This window comes from Giraffa tippelskirchi, chromosome 12 (genome assembly GCF_054371585.1).
Source record: "Giraffa tippelskirchi isolate mGirTip1 chromosome 12, T2T-mGirTip1v1.2.pri, whole genome shotgun sequence".
NCBI lineage: Eukaryota > Metazoa > Chordata > Mammalia > Artiodactyla > Giraffidae > Giraffa > Giraffa tippelskirchi.
Window position 1 is genome coordinate 59033745 of NC_137286.1, and position 24767 is coordinate 59058511.

Here is a 24767-nt window from a genome sequence, read left to right on the forward strand (position 1 = left end):
CTGCAAGTTCCTTGTGTATCACTTTTATGTCATGTTTTTCTGTAAAGTCTTAAAGATCCAATGTAGCTAGCTACAGCCACGTCTGAAAACATGCCATCTGGTACTTCATCACCATAAGCTGCTGAGACACTGCACACTTCATAGTTTTAGTTAAATGAATGCTTTCTTTTTTAACCTGAAGCTTTCTCATAACAAAAAATTTTAATGTTATTTTCACTGTTTGAAGTAACATACAAAACATTCACCTCTAAGTGATATCCTGGTGCCTCTCAATAAAAGAAAAAATCCAAATGAGACCGAAATCTGGGAAGGGAACCCACACACACCAGCAAAATCTGAGGGAATTGAAAAAAGATATTCAATGTCCACCAAGTTTGTAGAGCATTAAAAAAATTCTCCCTGCAATCCCAGCCCACCTTGAACTTAGGAAGAAAGAATGCAGGGTATAAATAATGAATGAATAGAATAAATAAGTATGATGGTGATGACGTGTGTAAAAACAACCAGTCATTCTTTTAGACTTGTGAAGTCAATTCTTTAACTATGTTTTGCCCTACATAAAGGTTTAAGAATATTCAGACGTGTATCTGTTAACAAAATAATCACTTCAGTTCTAAAAATACTCTCCTGCTACTAGCTCAATTTTTTTTTAAGTGCAGCAGAAAAGCTTAATTAAGCTTTCTGGTTGTTAAAGCTCTGTTTCCTGAAAAAATATACTATTCTTAGAGTCCCACAGTCCAGTTGCAAGAAGCAGTTCCTTTCTTGTGTTTAGCACTGAGGCCACTGGATGGGATTTTAATTGAGGAAACTCAAGACTGAACTGGGCAGCTGAAGAGAACTCTGTTCTGCTAGTAATGTCAGCCTCAGGAGAGGGAAATTGACAAGAGGCCAAATTCCTCCAGGAAATTTGGGACTAGTTGAAACCATCCTACCCCACCTTGCTTTGATGATGGTGACTGATGATAAGTTTTAATTTTTCAGCACCTGGTGTTAACAGCACAGGCTTCACAGCTCCAAAACAACAACAAAGAAAGAACTAAAACATCCTTTACAGTTTGGCAACATGTCCCACAGGAGGGCAGAAGGTAGCAGGGTGAGGAGAGAAACTGGATTCCCTTTTCCAGACCTTAAACATGAGAACAGCCGCACGAGACGAAAGAAGCAGGTTGCTTGGGGCTCTGGGGAAAGAGACCGACGGGCAAGGCCAGGCTGGCTTTGAGCAGGCTCGAAGGCTGAGTGCGCCCCGAAGAGCGGCAGCCCGGGGCAGCACCCTGTCGCAGGCACAGGGCTCGCCGAGACACTAATAAACCCCCCTGGGTTTCAGGCCACCTCCTCTGTCAGGTTCCGTGCCTGCTGGGCACAAGCTGACATGGGAATCTGCATAGTTCCAATGCCCACAGGAAACCAAGGCTTTCCAGAGGTCTGGACAGCTAGCCCGAGCCACATGATAATGTAGCAAAGAACCACCTGCAGTCCTGAGAGGCTGCGAGGGCCACGTTTGTTATGAGGAAAGCGGCGCTGTGCTGCACTCGCTCAGTCGTGTCCCACTCTTTGCGACCCCTTGGACTGTAGCCCGCCAGGCTCCTCGGTCCATGGGATTCTCCAGGCAAGAATATTGGAGTGGGCTGCCATGCCCTCCTCCAGGGGATCTTTCCAACCCAGGGATCAAACCCAGGTCTCCCACATTGCAGGCGGACTCTTTACCGTTTGAGCCACCAGGGAAGCCCAAGAATACTGGAGTGGGTAGTCCATCCCTTCCCCAGGGGAACCTCCCGACCCAGGAATGGAACCAGGGTGTCCTGCATGGCAGGTGGATTCTTTACCAGCTGAGATAGCAGTGGTACCAAAGGAAAATTAGTAGAGAGAACTGTCTTCAGGGTCTAATTGTGAAAGGGGTAAGTTGAAACTCCAACCATTCATTCACTCCCAAGGAAACACGTTCGAAGTGGCAAGGCCTGCTGCGGGCTCTGAGGATTCAAGAGTGAACAGTACAGATCTGGGGCCTGCCTTCAGGGAGCCATATTCCAGTGAAGAAAACAGACAGCAAACACAAAGGTACCCAAAGGGATGGTGACAAAGCACGGCCAGGGCCAGGATCGCGGCCGCTGCAGACGTGGCCCGCGAGTCAGAATGGCTTGAAGCAGCCGGTTCTAGGGGGAGCTGGGGGACCCAGTCGAGGCAGGGGTTTGCCCTCCAGCAGGGCGGGCATGTTCCGGGACTGAGGGAACACCAGCGATGGCACACTGGGCAGACGAGACCAGGGCTGGCAGGGAAGCAGGACCCGAGGGTGTGGCAGCTGCGAAAGCCGTCGGGTTTTACCCCCAGGATAACGAGAAGCTGTGATGTGTCTGGTGCAGGCTGATATTCCTCCCACCTGTTGATGGGTGGGAGGCGGCTGGGGGTGGAGGGCAGAGGGGCACTGGAATTGGGTGTGGCCTGGGGGATGGGGGTGGGGGAGATGGGGGCGACCGTGGATTAGATTCACCTGACCGGAGAAGCGAGAAGCTAAACCAGGCAGGACTGGAAACGAGGAGTGGGGAGAGAGAGTCAAGGGCCCAGGTTTCTGCAAAATCTTCCTGTTCCATCTCCATCTCGTCTCCACCACCCTCTGAACCTGCTCTCTGAGGCGGCTGATGGCCCACCTCCCCTGCGGGAGCTGCCCACCCTCCCATCTTCTTCGGCATCACCAGTGGTCCTCACCATCTCGACCCTCCTCTCCTTGAAAGTGGGCCCGGCAGGCTCCTCCTCCTGTCTCTCTCTGTCTTTGGCTCCTCCCTCTCTTTCTACCCCTTCCGTCAACATAGTCCCCAGGTGGCCCATGGCTCCCATCATCACCGTGAAGAAGGGGCCTTCTGGATGCCCCTAGGGGGACTGGCTCACACCCCTAGGCCAGGACTGACCACGCCCCAGGTGGCCTGACCACACCCCCAGGCTAGGGTTCACCACTACAGGTGACACGACCACACTGCCCAAGCATGATGCAGCCACTTCAACTTCATAAAAGTTCTTGATGTTGTTGTTGTTCAGTGACTAAGCTGTATCCGATTCTGTGACCCCATGGACTGCAGCATGCCATGTTCTCCACTATCTCTGGAGTTTGCTCAGAGCAAATTCATGTCCATTGAGTCAGTGGTACTATCTAACCATCTCATCCTCTGTCACTCCCTTCTCCTTTTACCTATGATCTATCCCATCTTTTCCAGTATCAGGATCTTTTCCAATGAGTCAGCTGTTTGCATCAGGTGGCCAAAGCATTGGAGTTTCAGTTTCAGCATCAGTCCTTCCAGTGAATATTCAGGGTTGATTTCCTTTAGGATTGACTGGTTTGCTCTCTTTGCTGTTAAAGGGATCCTCAAGAGTCTTCTCCAGCACAATTTGGAAGCATCAGTTCTTCAGCACTCAGTCTTCTTTATGGGCCAACTCTCACATCTGTACATGACTACTGTGAAAATCATAGCTTTGACTATATGGACTTTTGTTGGCAAAGTGATGTCTCTGCTTTTTAATATGCAGTCTAGAATCATAGCTTTCCTTCCAAGGAGCAAGCATCTTTTAATTTCATGGCTGCTGTCCTGAGTGATTTTGGAGCCCAAGAAAAGAAAATCTGTCACTGCTTCCACTTTTTCCCCCTTCTATTTGCCATGATTCATAAACTGGAATCAAGATTGCTGGGAGAAATATCAAAAACTTCAGGTATGTAGATGATACTACTCTAATGTCAGAAAATGAAAAGGAACTATGGAGCCTCTTGGTGAGGTGAAAGAGGGGAGTTAAAAAGCTGGCTTAAAACTCAACAGTCAAAAAACTAAGATCATGGCATCCAGTCCCATCACTTCATGGCATCCAGTCCCATCACTTCATGGCAAATAGATGAAGAAAAAGTGGAAGCAGTGACAGATTTTATTTGAAGGAGGGGCTCCAAAATCACTGTGAATGGTGACTGCAGCCACAAAATTAAAAGACACTTACTAATTGGAAGAAAAGCTATGACAAACATAGACAGTGTATTAAAAAGCAGAGACATCACTTTTGCTGACAAAGGTCTATAGAGTCAAAGCTATGGTTTTTCCAGTAGTGACCTATGATGTGAGAGTTGGACCATAAAGAACGTTGAGCACAGAAGAATTGATGTTTTTGAATATGGTGCTGGAGAAGACTCTTGAGAGTCCCTTGGACTGCAAGGAGATCAAACCAGTCAATCCTAAAGGAAATCAACCCTAAACATTCACTGGAAGGACTACTCCAATGAAGTTGAAGCTCCATTATTATGTCTACCTGATGCAAAGAGCCGATTCATTGGAAAAGACCCTGATGCCGGGAAAGATTGAAGGCAGGAAGAGAGGGCAGCAGATGATGAGATGGTTGGATGGTATTACTGACTCAATGGACATGAGTTTGAACAAACTCCAGGAGACAGTGAAGGGTGATAGGGAAGCCTGGCATGCTGCAGTCCATGAGGTCATAAAGACTGAGACATGACTTGGTGACTGAACAAAATTTGCAATTAAGTGATGGATCTGGATGCCATGATTTTTGTTTTTTGAATGTTGAGTTTTAAGTCAGCTTTTTCACGCTCCTCTTTCACCCTCATTGACAGGATCTTTAGTTCCTCTTCACTTTCTGCCCTTACAGTGGTATCATCTGCATATCTGAGGTTGGTGATATATCTCATTCAATCTTGATTCCAGCTTGTGATTCATCCAGCCCAGTATTTCACATGTTGTACTCTGCATATAAACTAAATCAGCAGGGTGACAATATACAACCTTGATGTACTCCTTTCCTAATTTTGAACTAGTCCATTTTTCCATGTCTGATTTTAACTGTTGCTTCTTGTCCTGAATACAGGTTTCTCAGGAGACAGGTAAGGTCTGGTAATCCCATCTCTTTAAAAATTTTCCACAGTTTGTTGTGATTCACACCATCAAAGGATTTAGCCTAGTCAGAGAAGCAGAAGTAGAGTTTTTTTGGGGAATTCTCTTGCTTTTTCAGTGATCCAACAGATGTTGGCAATGTGATCACTGGTTCTTCCACCTTTTCTAAGTTCTGCTTGAACATCTGAAAGTTCTTGGTTCATGTACTATTGAGGCCTAGCTTGAAGGATTTTGAGCATTACCTTGCTAGCATGTGAAATGAGGGCAATTGCACAGTAGTTTGAATATTCTTTGGCATTGCCTTTCTTTGGAATTGGAATGAAAACTGACCTTTTCCAATCCTGTGGCCACTGCTGAGTTTTCCAAATTTGCTGGCATATTGAGTGTAGCAGTTTCACAGCATCATCTTTCAGAATTTGAAATAGCTCAGCAGGAATTCCATCACCTCTACTAGCTTTGTTCATAGTAATGCTTCCTAAGGGCCACTTGACCTCATACTCCAGGATGTCAGGCTCTAGATGAGTGACCACACCATCATGGTTATCTCGGTCATTAAGATCTTTTTTGTATAGTCTTCTGTATATTCTTGCCACCTCTTCTTATTATCTTTTGCTTCTGTAGGTCCTTCCCGTTTCTGTCATTTATCATGCCCATCCTTGAAGGAAATGTTCCTTTGATATCTATAATTTTCTTGAAGATACTTTCCAGTTCCAGTCCAGTTCAGTCACTCAGTCATGTCCGACTCTTTGGAACCCCATGAACCGCACCACGCCAGGCCTCCCTGTCCATCACCAACTCCCGGAGTCTACCCAAACCCATGTCCATTGAGTCGGTGATGCCATCCAACCATCTCATCCTCTGTCATCCCCTTCTCCTCCTGCCCTCAATCCTTCCCAGCATCAGGGTCTTTTCAAATGAGTCAGATCTTCCCATCAGATGGCCAAAGTATTGGAGTTTCAGCTTCAACATCAGTCCTTCCAATGAACACTCAGGACTGATCTCCTTTAGGATGGACTGGTTGGATCTCCTTGCAGTCCAAGGGACTCTCAAGAGTCTTCTCCAACACCACAGTTCAAAAGCATCAATTCTTAGGCGCCCAGCTTTCTTTATAGTCCAACTCTCACAGCCATACACAACTACCGGAAAAACCATAGCCTTGACTAGACGGACCTTTGTTGACAAAGTAATATCTCTGCTTTTTAATATGCTATCTAGGTTGGTCATAACTTTCCTTCCAAGGAGTAAGCGTCTTTTAATTTCACGGCTGCAATCACCATCTGCAGTGATTTTGGAGCCCCCCAAAATAAAGTCAGCCACTGTTTCCGCTATTTCCCCATCTATTTGCTATGAAGTGATGGGACCACATGCCATGATCTTAGTTTTCTGAACGTTGAGCTCTCCTCTTCCACTTTCATCAAGAGGCTCTTTAGTTCTTACTCACTTTCTGCCATAAGGGTGGTGTCATCTGCATATCTGAGGTTATTGATATTTCTCCCAGAAATCTTGATTACAGCTTGGGCTTCCTCCAGCCCAGCGTTTCTCATGATGTACTCTGCATATAAGTTAAATAAGCAGGGTGACAATATACAGCCTTGATGTACTCCTTTTCCTATTTGGAACCAGTCTGTTGTTCCATGTCCAGTTCTAACTGTTGCTTCCTGACCTGAATACAGGTTTCTCAAGAGGCAGGTCAGATGGTTTGGTATTCCCATCTGTTTCAGAATTTTCCACAGTTTATTGTGATCCACACAGTCAAAGGTTTTGGCATAGTCAATAAAGCACAAATAGATGTTTTTCTAGAACTCTCTTGCTTTTTCGATGATCCAGCGGATGTTGGGAATTTGATCTCTGGTTCCTCTGCCTTTTCTAAAACCTGCTTGAACATCTGAAATTTCACGGTTCACGTATTGCTGAAGCCTGGCTTGGAGAATTTTGAGCATTACTAGCCTGTGAGACGGAGAAGGCAATGGCACCCCACTCCAGTACTCTTGCCTGGAAAATCCCATGGACGGAGGAGCCTGGTAGGCTGCAGTCCATGGGGTCGCTAAGAGTCGGATACGACTGAGCGACTTAACTTTCACTTTTCACTTTCATGCATTGGAGAAGGAAATGGCAACCCACTCCAGCGTTCTTGCCTTGAGAATCCCAGGGACGGTGGAGCCTGGTGGGCTGCTGTCTATGGGGTCGCACAGAGTCGGACACAACTGACGTGACTCAGCAGCAGCAGCAGCTGCCTGTGAGATGAGTGCAATTGTGCGGTAGTTTGAGCATTCTTTGGCATTGCCTTTCTTTGGGATTGGAATGAAAACTGACCTTTTCAAGTCCTGTGGCCACTGCTGAGTTTTCCAAATTTGCTGGCATATTGAGTGCAGCACTGTCACAGCATCATCTTTTAGGATTTGAAAGAGCTCAACTGGAATTCCATCACCTCCACTAGCTTTGTTCATAGTGATGCTTCCTAAGGGCCACTTGACTTCACATTCCAGGATGTCTGGCTCTAGGTGAGTGTGAGTGATGACATCATTGTGATTATCTGGATTGTGAAGATATTTTCTGTACAGTTCTTCCGTGTATTCTTGCCACCTCTTCTTAATATCTTCTGCTCCTGTTAGGTCCATACCATTTCTGTCCTTTATTGTGCCCATCTTTGCATGAAATGTTCCCTTGGTATCTCTAATTTTCTTGAAGAGATCTCTTGTCTTTCCCATTCTATTGTTTTCCTCTATTTCTTTGCATTGATCACTGAGGAAAGCTTTTTTCTCTCTCCTTGCTATTCTTTGGAACTCTGCATTCAGGTGGGTATATCTTTCCTTTTCTCCTTTGCTTTTCACTTCTCTTCTTTTCACAGTGATTTGTAAGGCCTCCTCAGACAGCCATTTTGCTTTTTGCATTTCTTTCTCTTGGGGATGGTCTTGATTCCTGTTTCCTGTACAATGTCACGAACCTCTGTCCATAGTTTATCAGGCACTCTGTCTATCAGATAAAGTCCCTTAAATCTATGTCTCACTTCCGCTGTATAATCATAAGGGATTTGATTTAGGTCATACCTGAATGGTCTAGTGGTTTTCCCCACTTTCTTCAATTTAAGTCTGAATTTTGCAATAAGGAGTTCATGATCTGAGCCACAGTCAGCTCCTGGTCTTGTTTTTGCTGACTGTATAGAGCTTCTCCATCTTTGACTGCAAAGAATATAATCAATCTGATTTCAGTGTTGACCATCTGGTGATGTCCATGTGTAGAGTCTTCTCTTGTGTTGTTGGAAGAGGGTATTTGCTATGACCAGTGCGTTCTCTTGGCAGAACTCTATTTGTCTTCCCATTCTATTGTTTTCCTGTATTTCTTTAGCATTGTTCATTTAAGAATGGCCTCTTATCTCTCCTTGCTCTTCTCTGGATCTCTGCATTCACTTGGGTATACCTTTCCCTTTCTCCCTTGCCTTTCACTTCTCTTCTTTCCTAAGCTATTTGTAAAGCCTCCTCAACCACTTTGCCTCTTTGCATTTCTTTTTCTTTGGAATGGTTTTGATCACCGTCTTCTATACAATGTTATGAGCCTCTGTTTGTTATTTTTCAAGAACTCTGTCTACCAAATCTAATCTCTTGAATCTATTTGTCACCTCCATGGTATAATCATAAGGGACTTGATTTAGGTCATACCTGAAAGGCTTAGTGGTTTTCCCTACTTTACTCAAGTTAAGCCTGAAGTTTGCAGTAAGGAGCTCATGATTGGAGCCACTGTCAGCTGCAGGTATTGTTTTTGCTGACAGTACAGAGTTTCTCCAGCTTCAGTTGTAGAGGATATAATCAACCAGATTTCAGTGTTGACCATCTGGTGATGTCCATGTGTAGTGTCGTCTCTTGTGTTGGTGGAAAAGGGTCTTTGCTATGATCAGTGCATTCTCTTGGCCAAACTCTGTTACCCTTTGCCCTGCTTCATTTTGTACTCCAAAGCTAAACTTGCCTGTTACTCCAGGTATCTCTTGACTTCCTATTTTGACATTCCAGTCCCCTGTGATGAAAAGCACATCTTTTTTTTTTGGTGTGTTTGTTTGGTAAGTTCTAGAAGGTGTTTTAGGTCTTCATAGGACTGATCAGCTTTTTCAGCATCGGTGGTTGGGGCATACACTTGGATTACTGTGATGTTGAATGGTTTGCCTTGGAAATTAACCAAGATCATTCTGTTATTGTTGAGATTGCACCCAAGTACTGCATCTCGGACTCTTTTGTTGACTGTCAGGGCTACTCTGTTTCTTCTAAGGGATTCTTGCCTACAGTAGTAGATATAATGGTCATCTGAATTAAATTAGCCATTCCCATCCATTTTAGTTCACTGATTCCTAAGATGTCGATGTTGCCATCTCCTAATTCACCATGTCCAGTTTACCTTGATTCATGGACCTAACATTCCAGGTTCATATGCAATATTGTTCTTTACAGCATCTGACTTTACTTTCACCACCAGACACATCCACAACTGCGCATTTTCCATCTGTCACAGCCATTTCATTCTTCCTGGAGCTAGTAGTAATTGCCCTCCACTTTTCTGCAGTAGCGTATTGGACACCACCTGACCTGTGGGGCTCATCTGGTGTCATATCTTTTTGCCTTTTCATAGGGTTCTCCAGGCAACAATACTGGACTGGGTTGTCATTTCCCTCTCCAGTGGACCATGTTTTTTCAGAACTCTTCACTATGACCGTCTTGGGTGGCCCTGCATGGCATGGCTCATAGCTTCATTGAGTTATGCAAGCCCCTTCACCACAACAAGGCTGTGATCCATGAAAGGAATGAAAACTCCGCAGCTCATGAAAACAGGGTTGTGGTGATGGCCACAGAACACTGTAAGTACACTAGTAAACACCAAATTCTGTGCTGAAGAGGGTGAGTATTATGGTATGGAAGTTATACTTCAGTGAAGCTTTAAGAAACAGACAAAAGAAAAAGCCAAAGAGCACCCCTCTGTGGCCCTCACCCCTAACCCCCATCCATGCTTTGTCAGCAGGGAGCCATGCTGGCCTCCAATGTGAGTCCGCTGGACCCCTCCCTCTGACTTGGGGGGCATTGGCCTCTGGGCGGGTGCTCTGGGCGGTCACGTGGGCTCTAAGGCTCTTGGTCCTAGTAGGTGGGGGAAAGGATGTGTGACAGCATCACATGACAAATTGTCCCCTGTCCCACAGGACTTCAGATAAATGTCCTGTCCACGCTCTCTTACATACAGGTGAGTCTTGCCTTCTGTTGCTTTTCCTAAGTCAACCTGTTCTACTCTTTCTTTTCTTTAATTTCGAATCCAGAGTGGCTGCTGATCCTCTTACTTTCTTAAGTTTAAAATGACCTTTTCTGTCTCGATGTCAGCAACCCATGACTCCGTGTGCCTTTGTGATTTTGGAGCAGGGCAATCTACAAACACAGGGGGTCAGCCCACATTGCTGGGACCTGGAGCCAGCTCCGACTCGGGCCCCTTTCTTCCAATGGGAAGGGCTCCCCCAGGCGTGGCCCTCCTTGGGGGCAGGTGGTTCCTCCACACCTCTCCTGGTCCCAGGCCTCCAGTGTCCAGGCAGCTGGCATTTCCAGCCGACTCCTGCGGACAGCTGGCACCAAGTGGCCCGTGTATTCCCCCTGTGATGGGCCCTGTGAGAAAGAGAGAGGAAGGGAGCCTTCACTGGGCCATCTCCCCACCAGCCTGCCCTGCTGCACTCATGTGATGCAGGAGGTAGATTGTGTCTCTCTCCGTCTTGCTGAGTCTGACTTTATAAATACCTCCCTCCCCTGGTAAGGCCTCTTCCTTACCCAAGCCAGTGACAGTGACAGTCCAGTCTGAGCCCCGGGACATGCGGCCTAACTCTTCTCTTACTCCTTGCTCTCTGCGTCAGATGCCTTTGGGCCTCTTCACTTTCCTTCCTCAGGCCAAGCATCCCTGCTCACCACCACTGGCCGGCAGCAAGCTCTTGTCTCTGGCTCCTGCAGTGCTTTATGACTGTGATGCTGTAGATGACTTCCTTCTGTATATAGGGGAGTCCCCCCCAGGCAGTCCTTCCCATACAGTCTATGATGAGCAACTGCATGAGAGATGTTCAGGGCCTATCTTTCTAGAAATGTTTACTGAGCATCTATGGTATTTAATTTACTTTGACAACAAAGGTCTGTCTAGTCAAAGCTATGGTTTTTCCAGTGGTCATGTATGGATGTGAGAGTTGCACTATAAAGAAAGCTGAGCACCGAAGAATTGATGCTTCTGAACTGTGGTGTTGGAGAAGACTCTTGAGAGTCCCTTGGATTGCAAGGAGATCCAACCAGTCCATCCTAGAGGAAATCAGCCCTGAATATTCACTGGAAGGACTGATGTTGAAGCTGAAACTCCAATACTTTGGCCACCTGATACAAAGAACAGACCTATTTGAAAAGACCCTGATGCTGGGAAAGATTGAGGGCAGGAGGAGAAGGGGATGACAGAGGACGAGATGGTTGGATGGCATCACCGACTCAATGGACGTGAGTTTGAGTAAACTCTGGAAGTTGAGAATGGACAGGGAGGCCTGGCATGCTGCAGTCCATGGGGTCACAAAGAGTCAGACACAACTGAGCGACTGATCTGAATTGAACTGATGGTATTTGATATACTATCCTGTGCTCTGCAGAGATACATGCATAGGGAACTTGGCCAGTGCCTTTGAGAAGTTCATAATATATTCATTTACAGACTTGGAGGGAAAAGAAAAAGGGAATTAGTAGAAAAAGGGAATGGAGAGAGTTAAGGGACCACATTTATAATCAAAGAAGGATAAACATCACTCTGTTCCCATCCGCTGTATGTCCCAGGCAGGGACATCGTGAGGGGGTCACTGAGGCCCGGGCCTGGGTGCTGGCTACAGAGTCCTCTCCAGGAACTCCCCTCCATGCTTAGCAAAGACTAGGGCCCACCCTGGAGGCCTGATGAGGTCCCAGAATGTCCTCGTGATACTTCCCTCCCTGCTGGACTAGAGAAAGTCGTTCACTTGGGGAGGAAGAAGTGGCTCCCTGAGGGTCTCTAGGGTCCCCACTCCCTCCTTTCTAAGATGGGGAGCTGCCTCTGGCCCCAGCAGAGGAAAGCCCGGCTGCCATTGGGGACATCATGCGGTCCCACAGTGAGGGGGAGGAGAACGAGGCCCCCAGGACACAGAGTCTTGGGGAGAGGAACCTGGGAGACCACTCTCCTGGGGGCCTCCAAAGCTCAGACAGGTCTCATCCAAAGGGAGTGAATAAATGAAGGGGTTGGATTGCAGTGAGATGAAATGACGCTCCCGTGCCAGGCGCAGGCTCTGGCTGCCGGCTCTCCACCCTCTCCGCATCCCTCAGGGTCGCTTCCAACAGAGCAAGAGGAAGTGCCTGGCCCCGGAGAGGGGAGATTCCCTAGGAGCCTCGTGCTCCATTGTTCTCTGAAAAACATTGCCATTTCCAGCCAGGGCAGCTGGGCTGCGTGCGGTGGGAGTAATTGATCATGACGTGGTCAGGGGGCAAAGGGCGCCCGTGCTCACTGCTGAGAAGTGAGCAAGTATAGACACTCTCCTTGGGCCAAGTGACTCGTGCCAACATGAAATGGTGGCATCAATGTTTCTTCTTAAAATAAACATTTCTTGTTCGTAAAAATCATTCTTGTGCCTATAAACGCTTCAATCAAAAAAATGTTTTCTTTGTTCAGAGGCATTCAATTCGCCAGACAGGGCCGAGGCTGTGACAGGATGCCCACTCGTGCTCTGAAAGCAACGGCTGGCCTTCGCGGCGGGGGCGGGCCCTCCTGGCTCTCCCCAGGCTCCCTGCGACTCCATGGCTCAGATGCACCAGGTGAGCATCTTCAAGATAAAGACGCCTTCTAATCAAAAGATAGGATAGACTTGGTGATATTTCCGTAGACAAGAGTCTTAAAAAAAGAGTCCTGATTCTTACCCAAACCAAGCTAGACAACTGGATGATTTCATGAGCTCAGCTTGGCCTCAACCTCTCTACCTACACCTGTAGCCTCATATGGCCAATCCCCACCCTGCCCCAGTATGTTGCTCTGAGGGAGTCTTCAGTCCCTGCAAGTGGACGCTGGGACCAGATGGACAAAGAGACACATATGGAGGTCACAGGAGTAGGGAGACGGGACACAGACCTGGGTGCATCCTGCCCCATGTCACACCCCCTCTGAACACTGGAGCCAGCCTGTCAGCAGGTCTGTGCAGATGGAGGTCCATTCCATGCCAACACCTGCCGGAAGCGGCCCCCACTTGGCTGGGACCTCCAGTGGCACAAGGCAGGCCCATGGTGAGCAGTTAGAGAGTGGGTGCTTCCCACCACAGGCTAGCGAGTGTTCAAAGAGGCCCTTTGATGTCTACCCGCCAAAACCCACCCCGAGTCCCACTCGTCTGTCGTGGAAACCTGCATTTATTAAGTAACAGCTTTTTTATCATCCCATTTTCCTTGATAATCTAACAGAGAGTCAAGTCAGGCTGAGCCTGGGTCGGCTTGAGTGAGTGAAAGTTGCTCAGTCGTGTCTGACTCCTTGCAATGCCATGGACTGTAGCCCACAAGTCTCCTCTGTCCATGGGATTCTCCAGGCAAGAATACTGGATTGGTTGCCATTTCCTTCTCCAGGGGATCTTCCTGACTCAGGGATTGAACCCAGGTCTCCTGCACTGCAGGCAGATTCTTTACTGTCTGAGCCACCAGGGAAGCCCCTCGCAGAGCAAACATGCTCAGCCTCTGTGTGATGCTTCCGGAGCCCTTGCCTCCCCTTGGCTGACTCCTTCGGTCCTGGATACAGTTCAGAAGGGCTCCTCTGGGTCTCATCCTGGAGCCCGAGAGCCGAGGAGGCTGTTAAAGCAAGGGCTGCGGGTCAGGCAGGGCCCAGCCCAGAGGTGGACTCCCCACGTCCTGTCCCCCAGCGTAGAGAGGCTCCCTGTGCCTTGGCCAGTGGGGCCGTGGCTCTGCCGTCAGACAGCACGTGTTCAACCAGCTCAGCTGCACCCCTCGGCCTCTCCAAGCCTCCTTTCCTTGTCTGGGGAAGAGGTGATGAAGACCTGCTCCAAGGATTTCCCCAGGAGTAATGAAACATGCCTGGTTTCTCATAGAGGCTGCAAAGAAAACCTTCCTTCCCCAGCGCCCCAACCTGGCCTCCTCGTCCCACTCGCCCCCTCTCTTGGTCTCAGCTCAGTTATCTCTGTCTCCCGGAGCTGGCTCAGGCTGGGAGGGGCGGCAGAGGAACGCCCCTCCTGTCCCCCGGGGGTCGCGTTCTGGAGGCCCGGTTGCAGCCCTGCTCAGCTTGCACTGGCGCCCAGCCTGCCACCGCCTTGCCTCTCCCCGTGGCTCAGGGCCCGGTGGAGACGCTTGGCTCTGACGCACTTCTAACTGCTGACACACGTTACTTGGATGTCTTTAAACCGAAACAAGGTCAGACATCAAACCGCATCTCCCTCTGCAGCCAGGCCTCCATTCCCGCCAACCTTGGGAAGAACTTGGAGAGAATGAAAGTATGACCGGCAGAGCTACCATCACGCCCACCCGAGACTCCGGCCCTGGTAATAGAGGCAGCCTCTCTTCTGAACGTGCTCTTCAATGTCTCTGCTTATTTGTCATGTGTTTACATACAGAAAGTTCCACATACGGCACAGGATGGTATGGCTTCCCTGGGCATTTCACTACCCCTGCATTTCTGAGATGGAGCCTGTCAGTCCATTTTGCACGTGGTTTTTCTGAGCTCCTGGCTGCTGCCTGCTGCTCCAGAAAGGACCAGCATTTGCTGACTCCAAAGTTGCGTCTGGCCAAGGAGGCTTTTTCCTTCCACACTAGGACATGATCGCTTTGATGATAATATCCCTTAGAGAAAGAAAAAGCAAGGCACGTTGCCCAGTTTTAAGTTGAGCGGGCTCTCCATGTGGCATTAGACAACAGAAAGTTTTTCGGTGCCAGCCGACCCTTAAATGACACCGTTTCCGAATCTGGGTCTTGGCGTTGGCCCTGGCACCCTGACTAGCACCAGCGCCTAATCCTGGTGGGCAGCAGAGGAAGCCTGGGAGCTGGGTTGGGCTGGAGGCTGATGCTGTTTTGACTTCTCCCACCTCCTCAGACACTGCATAGTTGTTAAATACCCCTTTAATCTGAGCTCGTCAAAAGCATCACTGAGAACACACGCCTGACAGGCAGCTGGGGTTCCAGGTCAGCGACTTCCTGATAAGCTGCTGCCCTTAAGAGCAAATCGGTCTAGCAGGGCCCTTCTAAGCCAGGAGGTGTTAGCAGAGGTGCCCCAGGTACTGCCCCAGGGCTTTGTGAGAGGGTCACCAAAGTCATTCTCTGTCTCTCTGACCCTGACTCTGTCTGTGTGTGTCTCTCTCTGAGTGTGTGTCTCCAGGCCATTAGGACAGACCATACTGGAAGGATCCATGGCAGGACATAAGCTAGGACACGAGCCATCATAGTTGCCTAGCCTCTGAGGCAAAGGACCAAACTGAACTGGCGAGTTTGATTTGGGGGGACTTGCCTCCTTTTTTTCAAATTGTCTTCCTACCCTTTTAGACCTGGGGTCCTGCCTCTTGCTCCCTAGCCTCTGCCCCCCAGGCCTGTCCCAAGCATCCCTGCCTCAGTGCTCAGCTCAGTTGGTCTGAGTGTCAGCCCATTGTCTGGGCACTGTGATGTGTTGAGGAATCCAGACCTCAGCCAGTCAGCACACGGCGTTATCCTAGGCCCCAGAGCTGGTCCTCACATGGCTGGCTGGTGGGTGGGTGGCCCAGCTGGAGAGAGCGCGATGTGAAAACATCCCACCATCTCAAGAGCTAGTAGGGAAAGAAACACCTTCCCTTTCTTCAGGCATCTGGGCACATGGGTGTGAGACCTGGGACTGCTGCTCGCATTTTGCTGCCATGAAGGAAGTGGAATTGAGGGTGAAACCTCACAGTGCGGAGTGTAGAGAGAACTTCCGAAAGATGAGGCCAGAGTCCCTGGATTAAGCCAGCCCTGAAGCCCACCTCAACACTGATGTGAGGACGAACTTTTCGTAGTTTGGTGTGTTAATGGAGAAAGTGTCCTTTGAGCTTAGGTGAGCAAGAGCTGAAGGCGGCTCTCCTCAGGGCAACCCCCCACCCAACTTAGTATTTGTTAAACACACGTAGACTGGTCCAGGGCCTGAAGGATTACTGCTGCACACTGGCTCCACAGAATGACTTGCCTGAAATAACAGACGCCAATCCCTTTGGTCTTGGCTCTGCCCATCCTGGGGCCTTTCCAAGTGCTCCCCTCTAGCTGCTGTGAAGACCCTCAGCAGAAGGACTGAGGACCATGGGCTTGGAGACCAAAGGAGCAGAGAGCAAAGCTGCTTGGACACCTCCAGATCCGCTCTCCACTCCCTGATGAGAGGGATCCTGCGTTCGCCACTTGGCAATCTTCTGCTTTGCCAAGAGCAGAGGACTGAAAAAGCTGTGCTTTTCTCTAGAGAGACCAGACAGTAGAGACGTCAAGAATGCCAGGCCACTTGTGTTCAAAGCCTAGTCCTGCCACTTGTTAGCTATTTGACCTTATGCAGAGTACGTCCTGCTAAAAGCCGGGCTGGATGAATCACAGGCTGGAACTGAGATCCCCGGGAAAAATATCAACAACCTCAGATATGCAGATGATACCACTCTAATAGCAGAGAGTGAAGAGGAACTGGAGAGCCTCTTGATGAGGGAGGAAGAGGAGAGTGAAAAAGCTGGCTTAAAACTCAGCGTTCAAAAAACTAAGATCATAGTATCTGGCCCCATTACTTCATGGCAAATAGAAGGGGAAAAAGTGGAAGCAGTGAGAGATTTTCTCCTCTTGGTCTCCAAATGCACTGCAGATAGAAAAGATGCTTACTCTTTGGAAGAAAAGCTATGATAAACCTAGACAGCGTATTAAAAAGCAGAGACATTACTTTGCCAACAAAGGTCCGTCTAGTCAAGGCTATGGTTTTTCCAGTGGTCATGTATGGATGTGAGAGTTGGACGGTGAAGAAAGCTGAGCGCCGTGGAATTGATGCTTTTGAACTGTGGTGTTGGAGAAGACTCTTGAGAGTCCCTTGGACAGCAAGGAGATCAGAACAGTCAATCCTAAAGAAAATAACCCTCTATATTCATTGGAAAGACGGACACTACTGGAAAATAGATTTGACTATTTTGACCTTTGTCAGCAAAGTGATGTCTCTGCTTTTTAACACGCTGTCTAGGTTTGTCATAGCTTTTCTTCCAAGTTCATGGCTGCAGTCACCGTCCACAGTGATTTTGGGGCCCAAGAAAAGAAAATGTGCCACTGTTCGATTTTTTCCCCTTCAATTTGCCATGAAGTGATGGAACCACATGTCATGACCTTAGTTTTTTAAATGTTGAGTTTTAAGCCAACTTTTTCACTCTCTTCTTTCACCTTCATCAAGTTACTCCAAAACTTAGCATCTTTAAGCAACAACCCTTCACGGTCTCACTCAGTTTCTGTGGGTCAAGAATACAGGTGCAGCTTAGCTTAGCAGCTCTCAAGGTCACGGGATGTGAGGCAGGTTCCCAGCCTTGACTGGGGGTGGAGAGTCTGCTTCCACACTGTCTCAAGGAGCTGCTGACGGGCCTCGAGTCCTTGTTGACTGGGGATTGGAGACATCCGCGTGGGCCTCTGCACAGGCTGTTCCCAATACGGCAGGTGGCTTTTCCCAGAGCATGGGCTCCAGAAGAGAGCGAGAGAGGGCAAGGAGGGGGCAGGCACAGTCCTTTTTTCTTCCAGTAATCTTGGAAGTCACTTCCCATCGCCTTTGCTCTATTCTCTTTAGGACAAGCAACTCACTAGGTCCAGGCCACAGTTAAGAGGAGAAGATTGCCCAGAGGTGGGAAAACCAGGAGGCAGAGGTGGTTGGGGACCAGCTGAGAAGTGGGACAAGGCATTGCCAAGGTCAAGGGGCTGAAAAGGCAGAGCACAGGTGAAGCTAAACTCCCACCCATCCTTTCCTCTCACTGCGGGGTACCCACAGCAGTCGGCTGTGCCCACCTCCTCACAGATCTGGGTTCCTGCTTCATGGGGTCCCTCCGCCCTGGTTATAATCACTCTACCCAGCCTCTTCATCCCCGGCCATCTTCCTGCACTTGCTCCCCTACTGCATGCCTCAGTTTACCCTTTTCATGTACTGAGTTAGCAATTCTTTATGGTGAACTCTCTCCGTTCAAAGAACTGCTGGGGTGACTGCCTCCAGCTGGACCCCGTGTGACCCAGCGAGGCCGCGATCCTTGTGGTTGGAGAGCTGCCTTGCACCTGGGCCTCGCATACATCAGAACTTCACCCCCAAGAGCCCGCACCTCACCCAGGCTCTCAGGCCGCCCACGGGGTGAGCCCCTTCCTGGGGGCCACACAGGTGCCCGCAGTGCCCACTGCCCAGGAAGGAGGAGATGCCCAGCCCCGCTCCTGGGGGAAGGCGGGGACTGGAGACTCCACAGTCGAGGTGAGTTGCTGTCACCTTTGGGAGTACTTCCTTCAGTCTCTGAGGACATGAAGCTGGGAATTAATTAAAGGAGGTGAGGAGGCCTGGACATTCTTGGCTGGGTTTGGGGCAGGGAGAGCAGTCTGTCCTGTGCTGCTGGGCCCTGCCTGCCCTGCACAGGTGGGCTCCGGGCCCTTCACACCCCGCGCGCCCCTCCCGGCGCCCGGCTCAGGTCACAGCAGAGCCTGGGCCGCAGGGTGCGGGCTGGACGCTGCACACAAGCCCCCGGTGGAGGCCACGTGCACACAAGCACGCTCACATTTCAGTACACCCCGCAAATTAGGAACATGTTTACTTGCATAATACCACTTTATTATGTTTACACACAGTTAAGCCACAGCCCATGGGTTCACCAAAGACACAGAAATGTAGTGAAAGGATTGGCCGATCCTGGGCTTTTCCGTGAGGATTAATTTACCGCTTGTTCCCCGCCTTTGTCGTCCGCTGGCATTTGCCGGCAGGCAGGCCCCTGCTCGCAATCATTGAAGGTTTAAGAAAAGCTCAGCGGGGGAAAACTTAAATTTGAGGGGAAAAAAATTCTAGTGGACCTGTGGTTAGTCAGTCGGCTTTCCCGGCCTGCATTCTGAGAACCCGACTGTGATCGCCGCCCCGTCCTCTGTCTTGCTAGAGGGCCCTCGACGAGCCCTCGGAGGCTCTGTCTTGGTTCGGGGGTCGCCCCAAGCAGACTCAGAGTGGGGACTTGTTCGTGGGTGATCCCAGCCAGCACGGGGTGGGGGTGGAGGTGAGGAGGGGCCCAGAACAGTCTGGGAATGAGGGCTGTGCCCTGCCCGCAGTGGCTTGATCCACCCGGCCCTCGGAAAGACAAGGGGAGCAGGCTTCCCATGGGTGTTCAGCCACAAGCTCCCTCTTCCTGGGATGTGAGGCCCCTTGGGGCGTGAGCCCCCCTGGCACTTCTAGACAGTGCCTGCGGGGGAGGGAGCACCTTCCCAAGGTAGCAGAGGAGCAAAGCTAAGCCAGCCAGTAGGTGTCCTCTGCTGGGCGGGGCATCTTAGCCTCTGCTCTACGCTCGGTCACCAAAGCATCAATTTCCTCATCTGTAAAATGAGGCTAAGGGTACTCCCCGGCAGGGCCAGTGTGAGCAGCAATAACAAATGCAGCCCTGGCACACAGCAGGGGCCCTGTCAGTGCTGGGCCTGTGAGTGGCCGCTCCTTCAGGGAGGAGCCCTCTGCCCCACTGGACGCTGGGATGACTCTGGGTTCCGTTTCCTCTCCTGCCGCCGAGAGGCCGGGCCCTATCCTGAGGTGTCCCAGCCAGGCTGGGCTGGGTGCCATCTGCTCAGACTCAGCAGTCAGGGCCCAGGCTGCTCTGTGGGGTCACTGCCCCCCATCTGTGTTCCCAGGCCACGAAACCAGCCCTCTGGCCCAAGCAGTCACCTGCTCCCGGCCGCGGGAGGCCCAGCATTTGACCTTTCCCTCGCAACGTCATTTTCCATTCTGCTGCGTTTTTGGCCAGGCCTGAAATACTTATCTGGGGGAGCCAGGAGGATTGTTCCAAGGCTTGTCATTGTTTCAGGATCAGGTTGCCTGAGCCTCAAGAATCCGACAGAAACCAGAACCTCCTCTGAGTCACCGACACCCACAATGCGGCCTTGAATGGACAGTGGGGGCCAGGGTGGAGGGCGGCGGCTCCCTCGCCTCCTTTTGGGCCCAGAATGCTTCAGCAGTGCCCTCCCCACCCACAGCTGAGCCGGGTTTGTGTAGCTCAGGCCGAGTGCCAAACTGGCACAATGGTCTGGCCCCTGGCCTGGGCCTCTCCGCTGTGGCCAGGTGGGAGGGGAAGGTGGCAGCCCCTCGTGCAGGGAGAATGCCACCTGCTCCCCAGGAGCAAGGAGGCCTCCGGGCCTGGGTTAAAGCTGCAAGGCCTACAGAAGCCCTTTTAAATCTGTGTGGCCTGCGGGTGAAGGCAGAGGCCCCAGAACCACGGCTGCTCCATCCTCAGGCTCCTCCCCAGGCCTCCATCCATCACCCAGGACTGGCCCCCGGGAAGTTCCTCACTGGGCTCTCCCTAAACCACCTTCTTGACACTTGTGTCCCACACATGCTCGGAGGAGGGGGGCGCCAGCCGCTGGGGGTGCTCAGCCCCTCATCCCGCCCCCGGCTTGGAAGCAGTAGCTCTGGAAGGCAGCTCGTGGTCAGCAGTCAACAAATGAAAGCCACTCATCGTCCCCACACTCCTCTGGGCACCTGGCGAGCCGCCATGGCCCCACGTGGGTGCTGTCGGGGGTCCCAGCCAGCCCCACTGGTCTGATCACTCAACTCCCAGGCACACTGCACCCCACCCCCACCCCATCACAGCCAGTGGAGGCCGAGCACCACTTTCAGGATCGGCCAGAGCTCCGCTGGGCCCTTCCCCGGGAAAGGTCCTCAGGTGCTTTCAGCTCCCCACTAGGCAGCGCGCAAAGCAGGGGCTCTAGCTTTAAGCCACGGTCCCCGGGAGTGGGGCCACCTGTCCTGGATTCACCACTCCCTTGGCCTTTCCCCTAGTGTAGCCTGTTCTCGGAGGAATCTGACTTGTCACAGCCCCGCTTCACAGTCATCTGCATTGATTAAGCACCTAATGTATACCCAGGGCTGTTCCCATGAAATGGAGCATGTAGGCAAGCATCTGAATTTGAGACACATTCTTTTCACCCTCTTGGATGCATCTGGGTGCACAGAGTCTGTGAAGTGTCCCATTTTCCAGGTGAGGAAAGGGAAGCCTGCGTGAGCTCCCAGCACTGTGGAGTCAGAATTGAGCTGCTTGGAAGCCATCACTGGTTTCATGATGCTGGGTGGCCTCCCTCTTTCTGAGAGGAGTTTACTGGTGAGTGTTGGAGGCAAGGTGGCCCAGGTGAGAGCCCTCTTGAGCCATGGAAGCCAGTCAATAATCATGCAAGCGTGATCACAGCCTTCCTGAGGACTGTTTTGGGCGGGGGGGGTCCCTGTTGCAGAGCCGGGGGAGCAGCACATGCAGCCACAAGGAGGGTGGCCAGCCCAGCTGCTCGGAGGGGACAGCAGAAGCCGGGCAACACTGTGGACGGTGTGGACACGCCAGAGGGTCGCGTCCTGCAGCAGATCGCGTGGCTGTGGTGGAGGCTCAGCAGTGTGGTCTCAGTGAAGGGTAAAGAAGCCACGGAGCATTCTGACCCAGGAAATGGCTCGTGCGCGTCTTCAGTCCAGAGCAGTCTAGGGAGATGGCAGAGGGGAAAGGTCTCAAGTTACAGCACCTGGCTTGGCTATACAGAAGGGCACGAGAGCCTGGAAACTGCATTTTAAATGTGGAATCAATCAATCAATTCAGTAAAAAGCCTTGCACGTCTGATTTGTAGTCACCATGACTTATTCTGTATAGCAAACGTCCATGGACCTCAAACTGTTTTTCCTCCTCCTGCACCTTCAGAGAACGAACTTTACCCTCCTCACTCCTCACTCCCAGCGTCCTTGGTCAGCAGGTCTGGCAGGACCCCACACACCCTCACACTGCACTGACCAGTGAGGGTGGTCCTCACCTTCCCTCTTAGGCTGTCCCAGGGTTTCCCCTCCCAGCCTCCTCTCTGGCTGGGGCGTCGGCTGGTGGTCAGTTTTGCTTTCTGAATTGTAAGCAAAGCTACCTTCTGTAGCTTCAGCTTTGCTCTTTCTATGCCTCACCCCCACTCCCTCTTCTTACCACTTGGGCTTCTTCCTCTGATAAAACTCTGCTCCCTGGAAGGATCAGAGAGGAGTCACTTATTATCCTTTAGGGCCAACGTCTCAGCTTGGTCATCACTGTACCCTCAGCTGGTGAACACAGCACCCCGCATACAGTAGGTGCTTAGTACGTTAGAAGAAAAGTTTTTTGATTAAAAGGATGGATGGACGGGTGAACAGACGGATGGAAGGGTATGTGGGCTGGTGGGTGGATGGATGGACAGACAGATGGAAGAGTATGTGGGCTGGTGTGTGGATGGATGGGTGGGTGGATGGATGGATGGACAGATGGACGGAAGGGTATGTGGACTGGTGGGTGGGTGGATGGATGGACAGACGGATGGAAGGGTATGTGGACTGGTGGGTGGGTGGATGGATGGACAGATGGATGGAAAAGTATGTGGACAGGTGGGTGGCTGGATGGATGGACAGATGGATGGAAGGGTATATGGGCTGGTGGGTGGATGGACAGATGGATGGAAGGGTATGTGGGCTGGTGGGTGGACGGACAAATGGATGGAAGGGTATGTGGGCTGGTGCGTGGGTGGATGGTTGGACAGACGGATGGAAGGGTATGTGGGCTGGTGGGTGGATGGACAGATGGATGGAAGGGTATGTGGGCTGGTGAGTAGACTGATGGATACATGAATGAATGGATGTGAATGTGTAAGGGCTCTCCTGGGAAGAAAATCAACTGAAAAAGTCCCCTGGGATGGGAGACAGGTGGGGAGAGGGTTGGCTGTTTCACCTGTGCCTCCCTGGGTTTAACTCTCTGGGCTCTCTGGGCTGTGCGTGGTAGGAAAGTAAGTTAAGCAAAGCGACCACAGCACTCACAGCCCCAGAGGTAACGCGTGGTCCTGGCAGGGGGGCTCCCGGTGAGGCTGAGCTGGTGCAGTAATCTCAGTGGGACCTGAGTGTGGAAGGCTGCTGGAGAGCAAAGCCTCAGACGTCACTCTGCAGGGGCCCAAATCCCCCAAGATGGAACGGCAGTCCGCACCTCCCTGTTCTAGCTGTTGACCATAGGCATCTTGTATCTCCTAGGACCCCAGTTTTATGCTCCAATCAACTGCCTGGTGAAGTCGAGGCTGGAGCAAGATGGTTTCCAGGGCAACTTTGCTGTCCACCTGTGTATGTAAAATTTGAGGTCTTTAGAGGTCTTTCCTGTGTGTATATATACATGTATATGAAACATATGTATACACTGTATATATACATATATAATTTTTATATATGGCTCCTGGCTTCCCTGATGGCTCAGTGGTAAAGAAAACGCCTGCCAATGCAGGAGACATGGGTTCAATGCCTGGGTCAGGAAGATCCCCTGGAGAAGGAAATGGCAACCCACTCCAGTATTCTTGCCTGGGAAATCCCATGGACAGAGGAGCCTTGCAGGCTACACTGCATGTGGTCGCAAAAGAGTTGGATACAACTGAGCAACAAAATAACAACAACAACACTGTTGTTGTTCAGTCGCTCAGTCGTGTCCGACTCTTTGCAGCCCCATGGACTGCCTTCCCTGTCCTTCACCATCTCCTGGAGCTTGCTCAAACAACTCATGTCCATTAGCTCGGTGATGCCATCCAACAATGAACAACAACATATGTACAACTTATTTAAGAATAAGAAAGTGCACTAATTCCTGGAGATCTGAGTCCATGCTTGGAAGCTCAAAAGTGAATGTCTGAGATTCACAGCAGTGGTGCAGCCAGGGGGCTTCAGAGCAAGCCCGGTTCTGAGCTCCATTAACATATCATGATGTGGCCACTGCATGGCTTTGGTGGAAGGAGGGGGTGAGCTGGGGAAGAAGGGGTTTCCTGGAGCCTGAGCATCAGTCAGGCTGATGACCACCTGGTGACTGGACACCCTGGAGGACTGACTGCCTTCCCAGCCCTCCAGTGTCAGGGCAGGGCCATGGGACTAATTCTGACCAGTGAGCAAAAGTGAGCTGTGACACTCTCAGGCCAGAGCTGGCTGCTGGCATGAGTCCTTCAAAAGGTCTCCATGAAACAAAAGCCGGCAAGTTTAAGAAAAAGGCTGCCTCATCCATCTGGCCCTGGAGAGACCAGAGGGCGCAAACCCCCGCCACGATGGGTGTGTGCCATGAGCCGGGGAGACACTGCTGCTGCCCTTGGACACTGAGATTTGGTGAGTATGTGCTGCTGAGGCATAACCTAGCCTGTTGTGGCAGGTTCAAGGCCTAAGTTACTCTCAATAATCCTAGAAAAACTACCTGCTTTTCCTTTCAGCCATGGCCAGGATACACCAGTCTCAGGTTCTTGGTGAGTCTGACCTAAGTCTCCCGGCCAGTTCTTCCAGCAACACTGTGGATGACCTGGGCCCCGAGTTGGAAAGCCCTGCGGCCACTCACGGTGGGGTCCAGCCCCAGCTGTAACAGTTCTCACTCATGGGGCTGTGATTTCAAGCCAGGCTGAGGAATTACAGTGAACAAGTGGCCTCCAGGGAAGGCTTCCCCTGGAAGTGTGGGCCCCTCTTGGCATAAAAAGCTGTTTTCACACTTGCCTTTATTTTTTGCTGTGAGACGATAGCCTCCTCTGGATGTGGAGCTGTCAGGGAGCAATCTCTTTCCCCAGGAAGACACGTGTTAAGCAGGACGCTGAGAGGTGCGGGCACAACCTTGCAGCCTGGGCCCTGTCTCCTCTGTCTGAGCCCCACATGCATGCTCTGCACACAGTGTGGAGGGGTCCTAAGTGCCCGCGGGCTGGGCAG

At 50.8% G+C, this 24767-nt stretch overlaps 1 long non-coding RNA gene across 1 annotated transcript; it reads left to right on the top strand.

The window, feature by feature from the left end:
• Nucleotides 1–6829: 6829 nt before the first annotated feature.
• On the top strand, nucleotides 6830–14429 carry LOC145530271 (uncharacterized). Its single transcript, XR_014071624.1, has 6 exons — nucleotides 6830–7375; nucleotides 9489–9714; nucleotides 10051–10091; nucleotides 11043–11362; nucleotides 12549–12691; nucleotides 14310–14429. It is a non-coding gene; the product is annotated as an uncharacterized LOC145530271 (long non-coding RNA).
• The last annotated feature ends 10338 nt before the right edge of the window (nucleotides 14430–24767 follow it).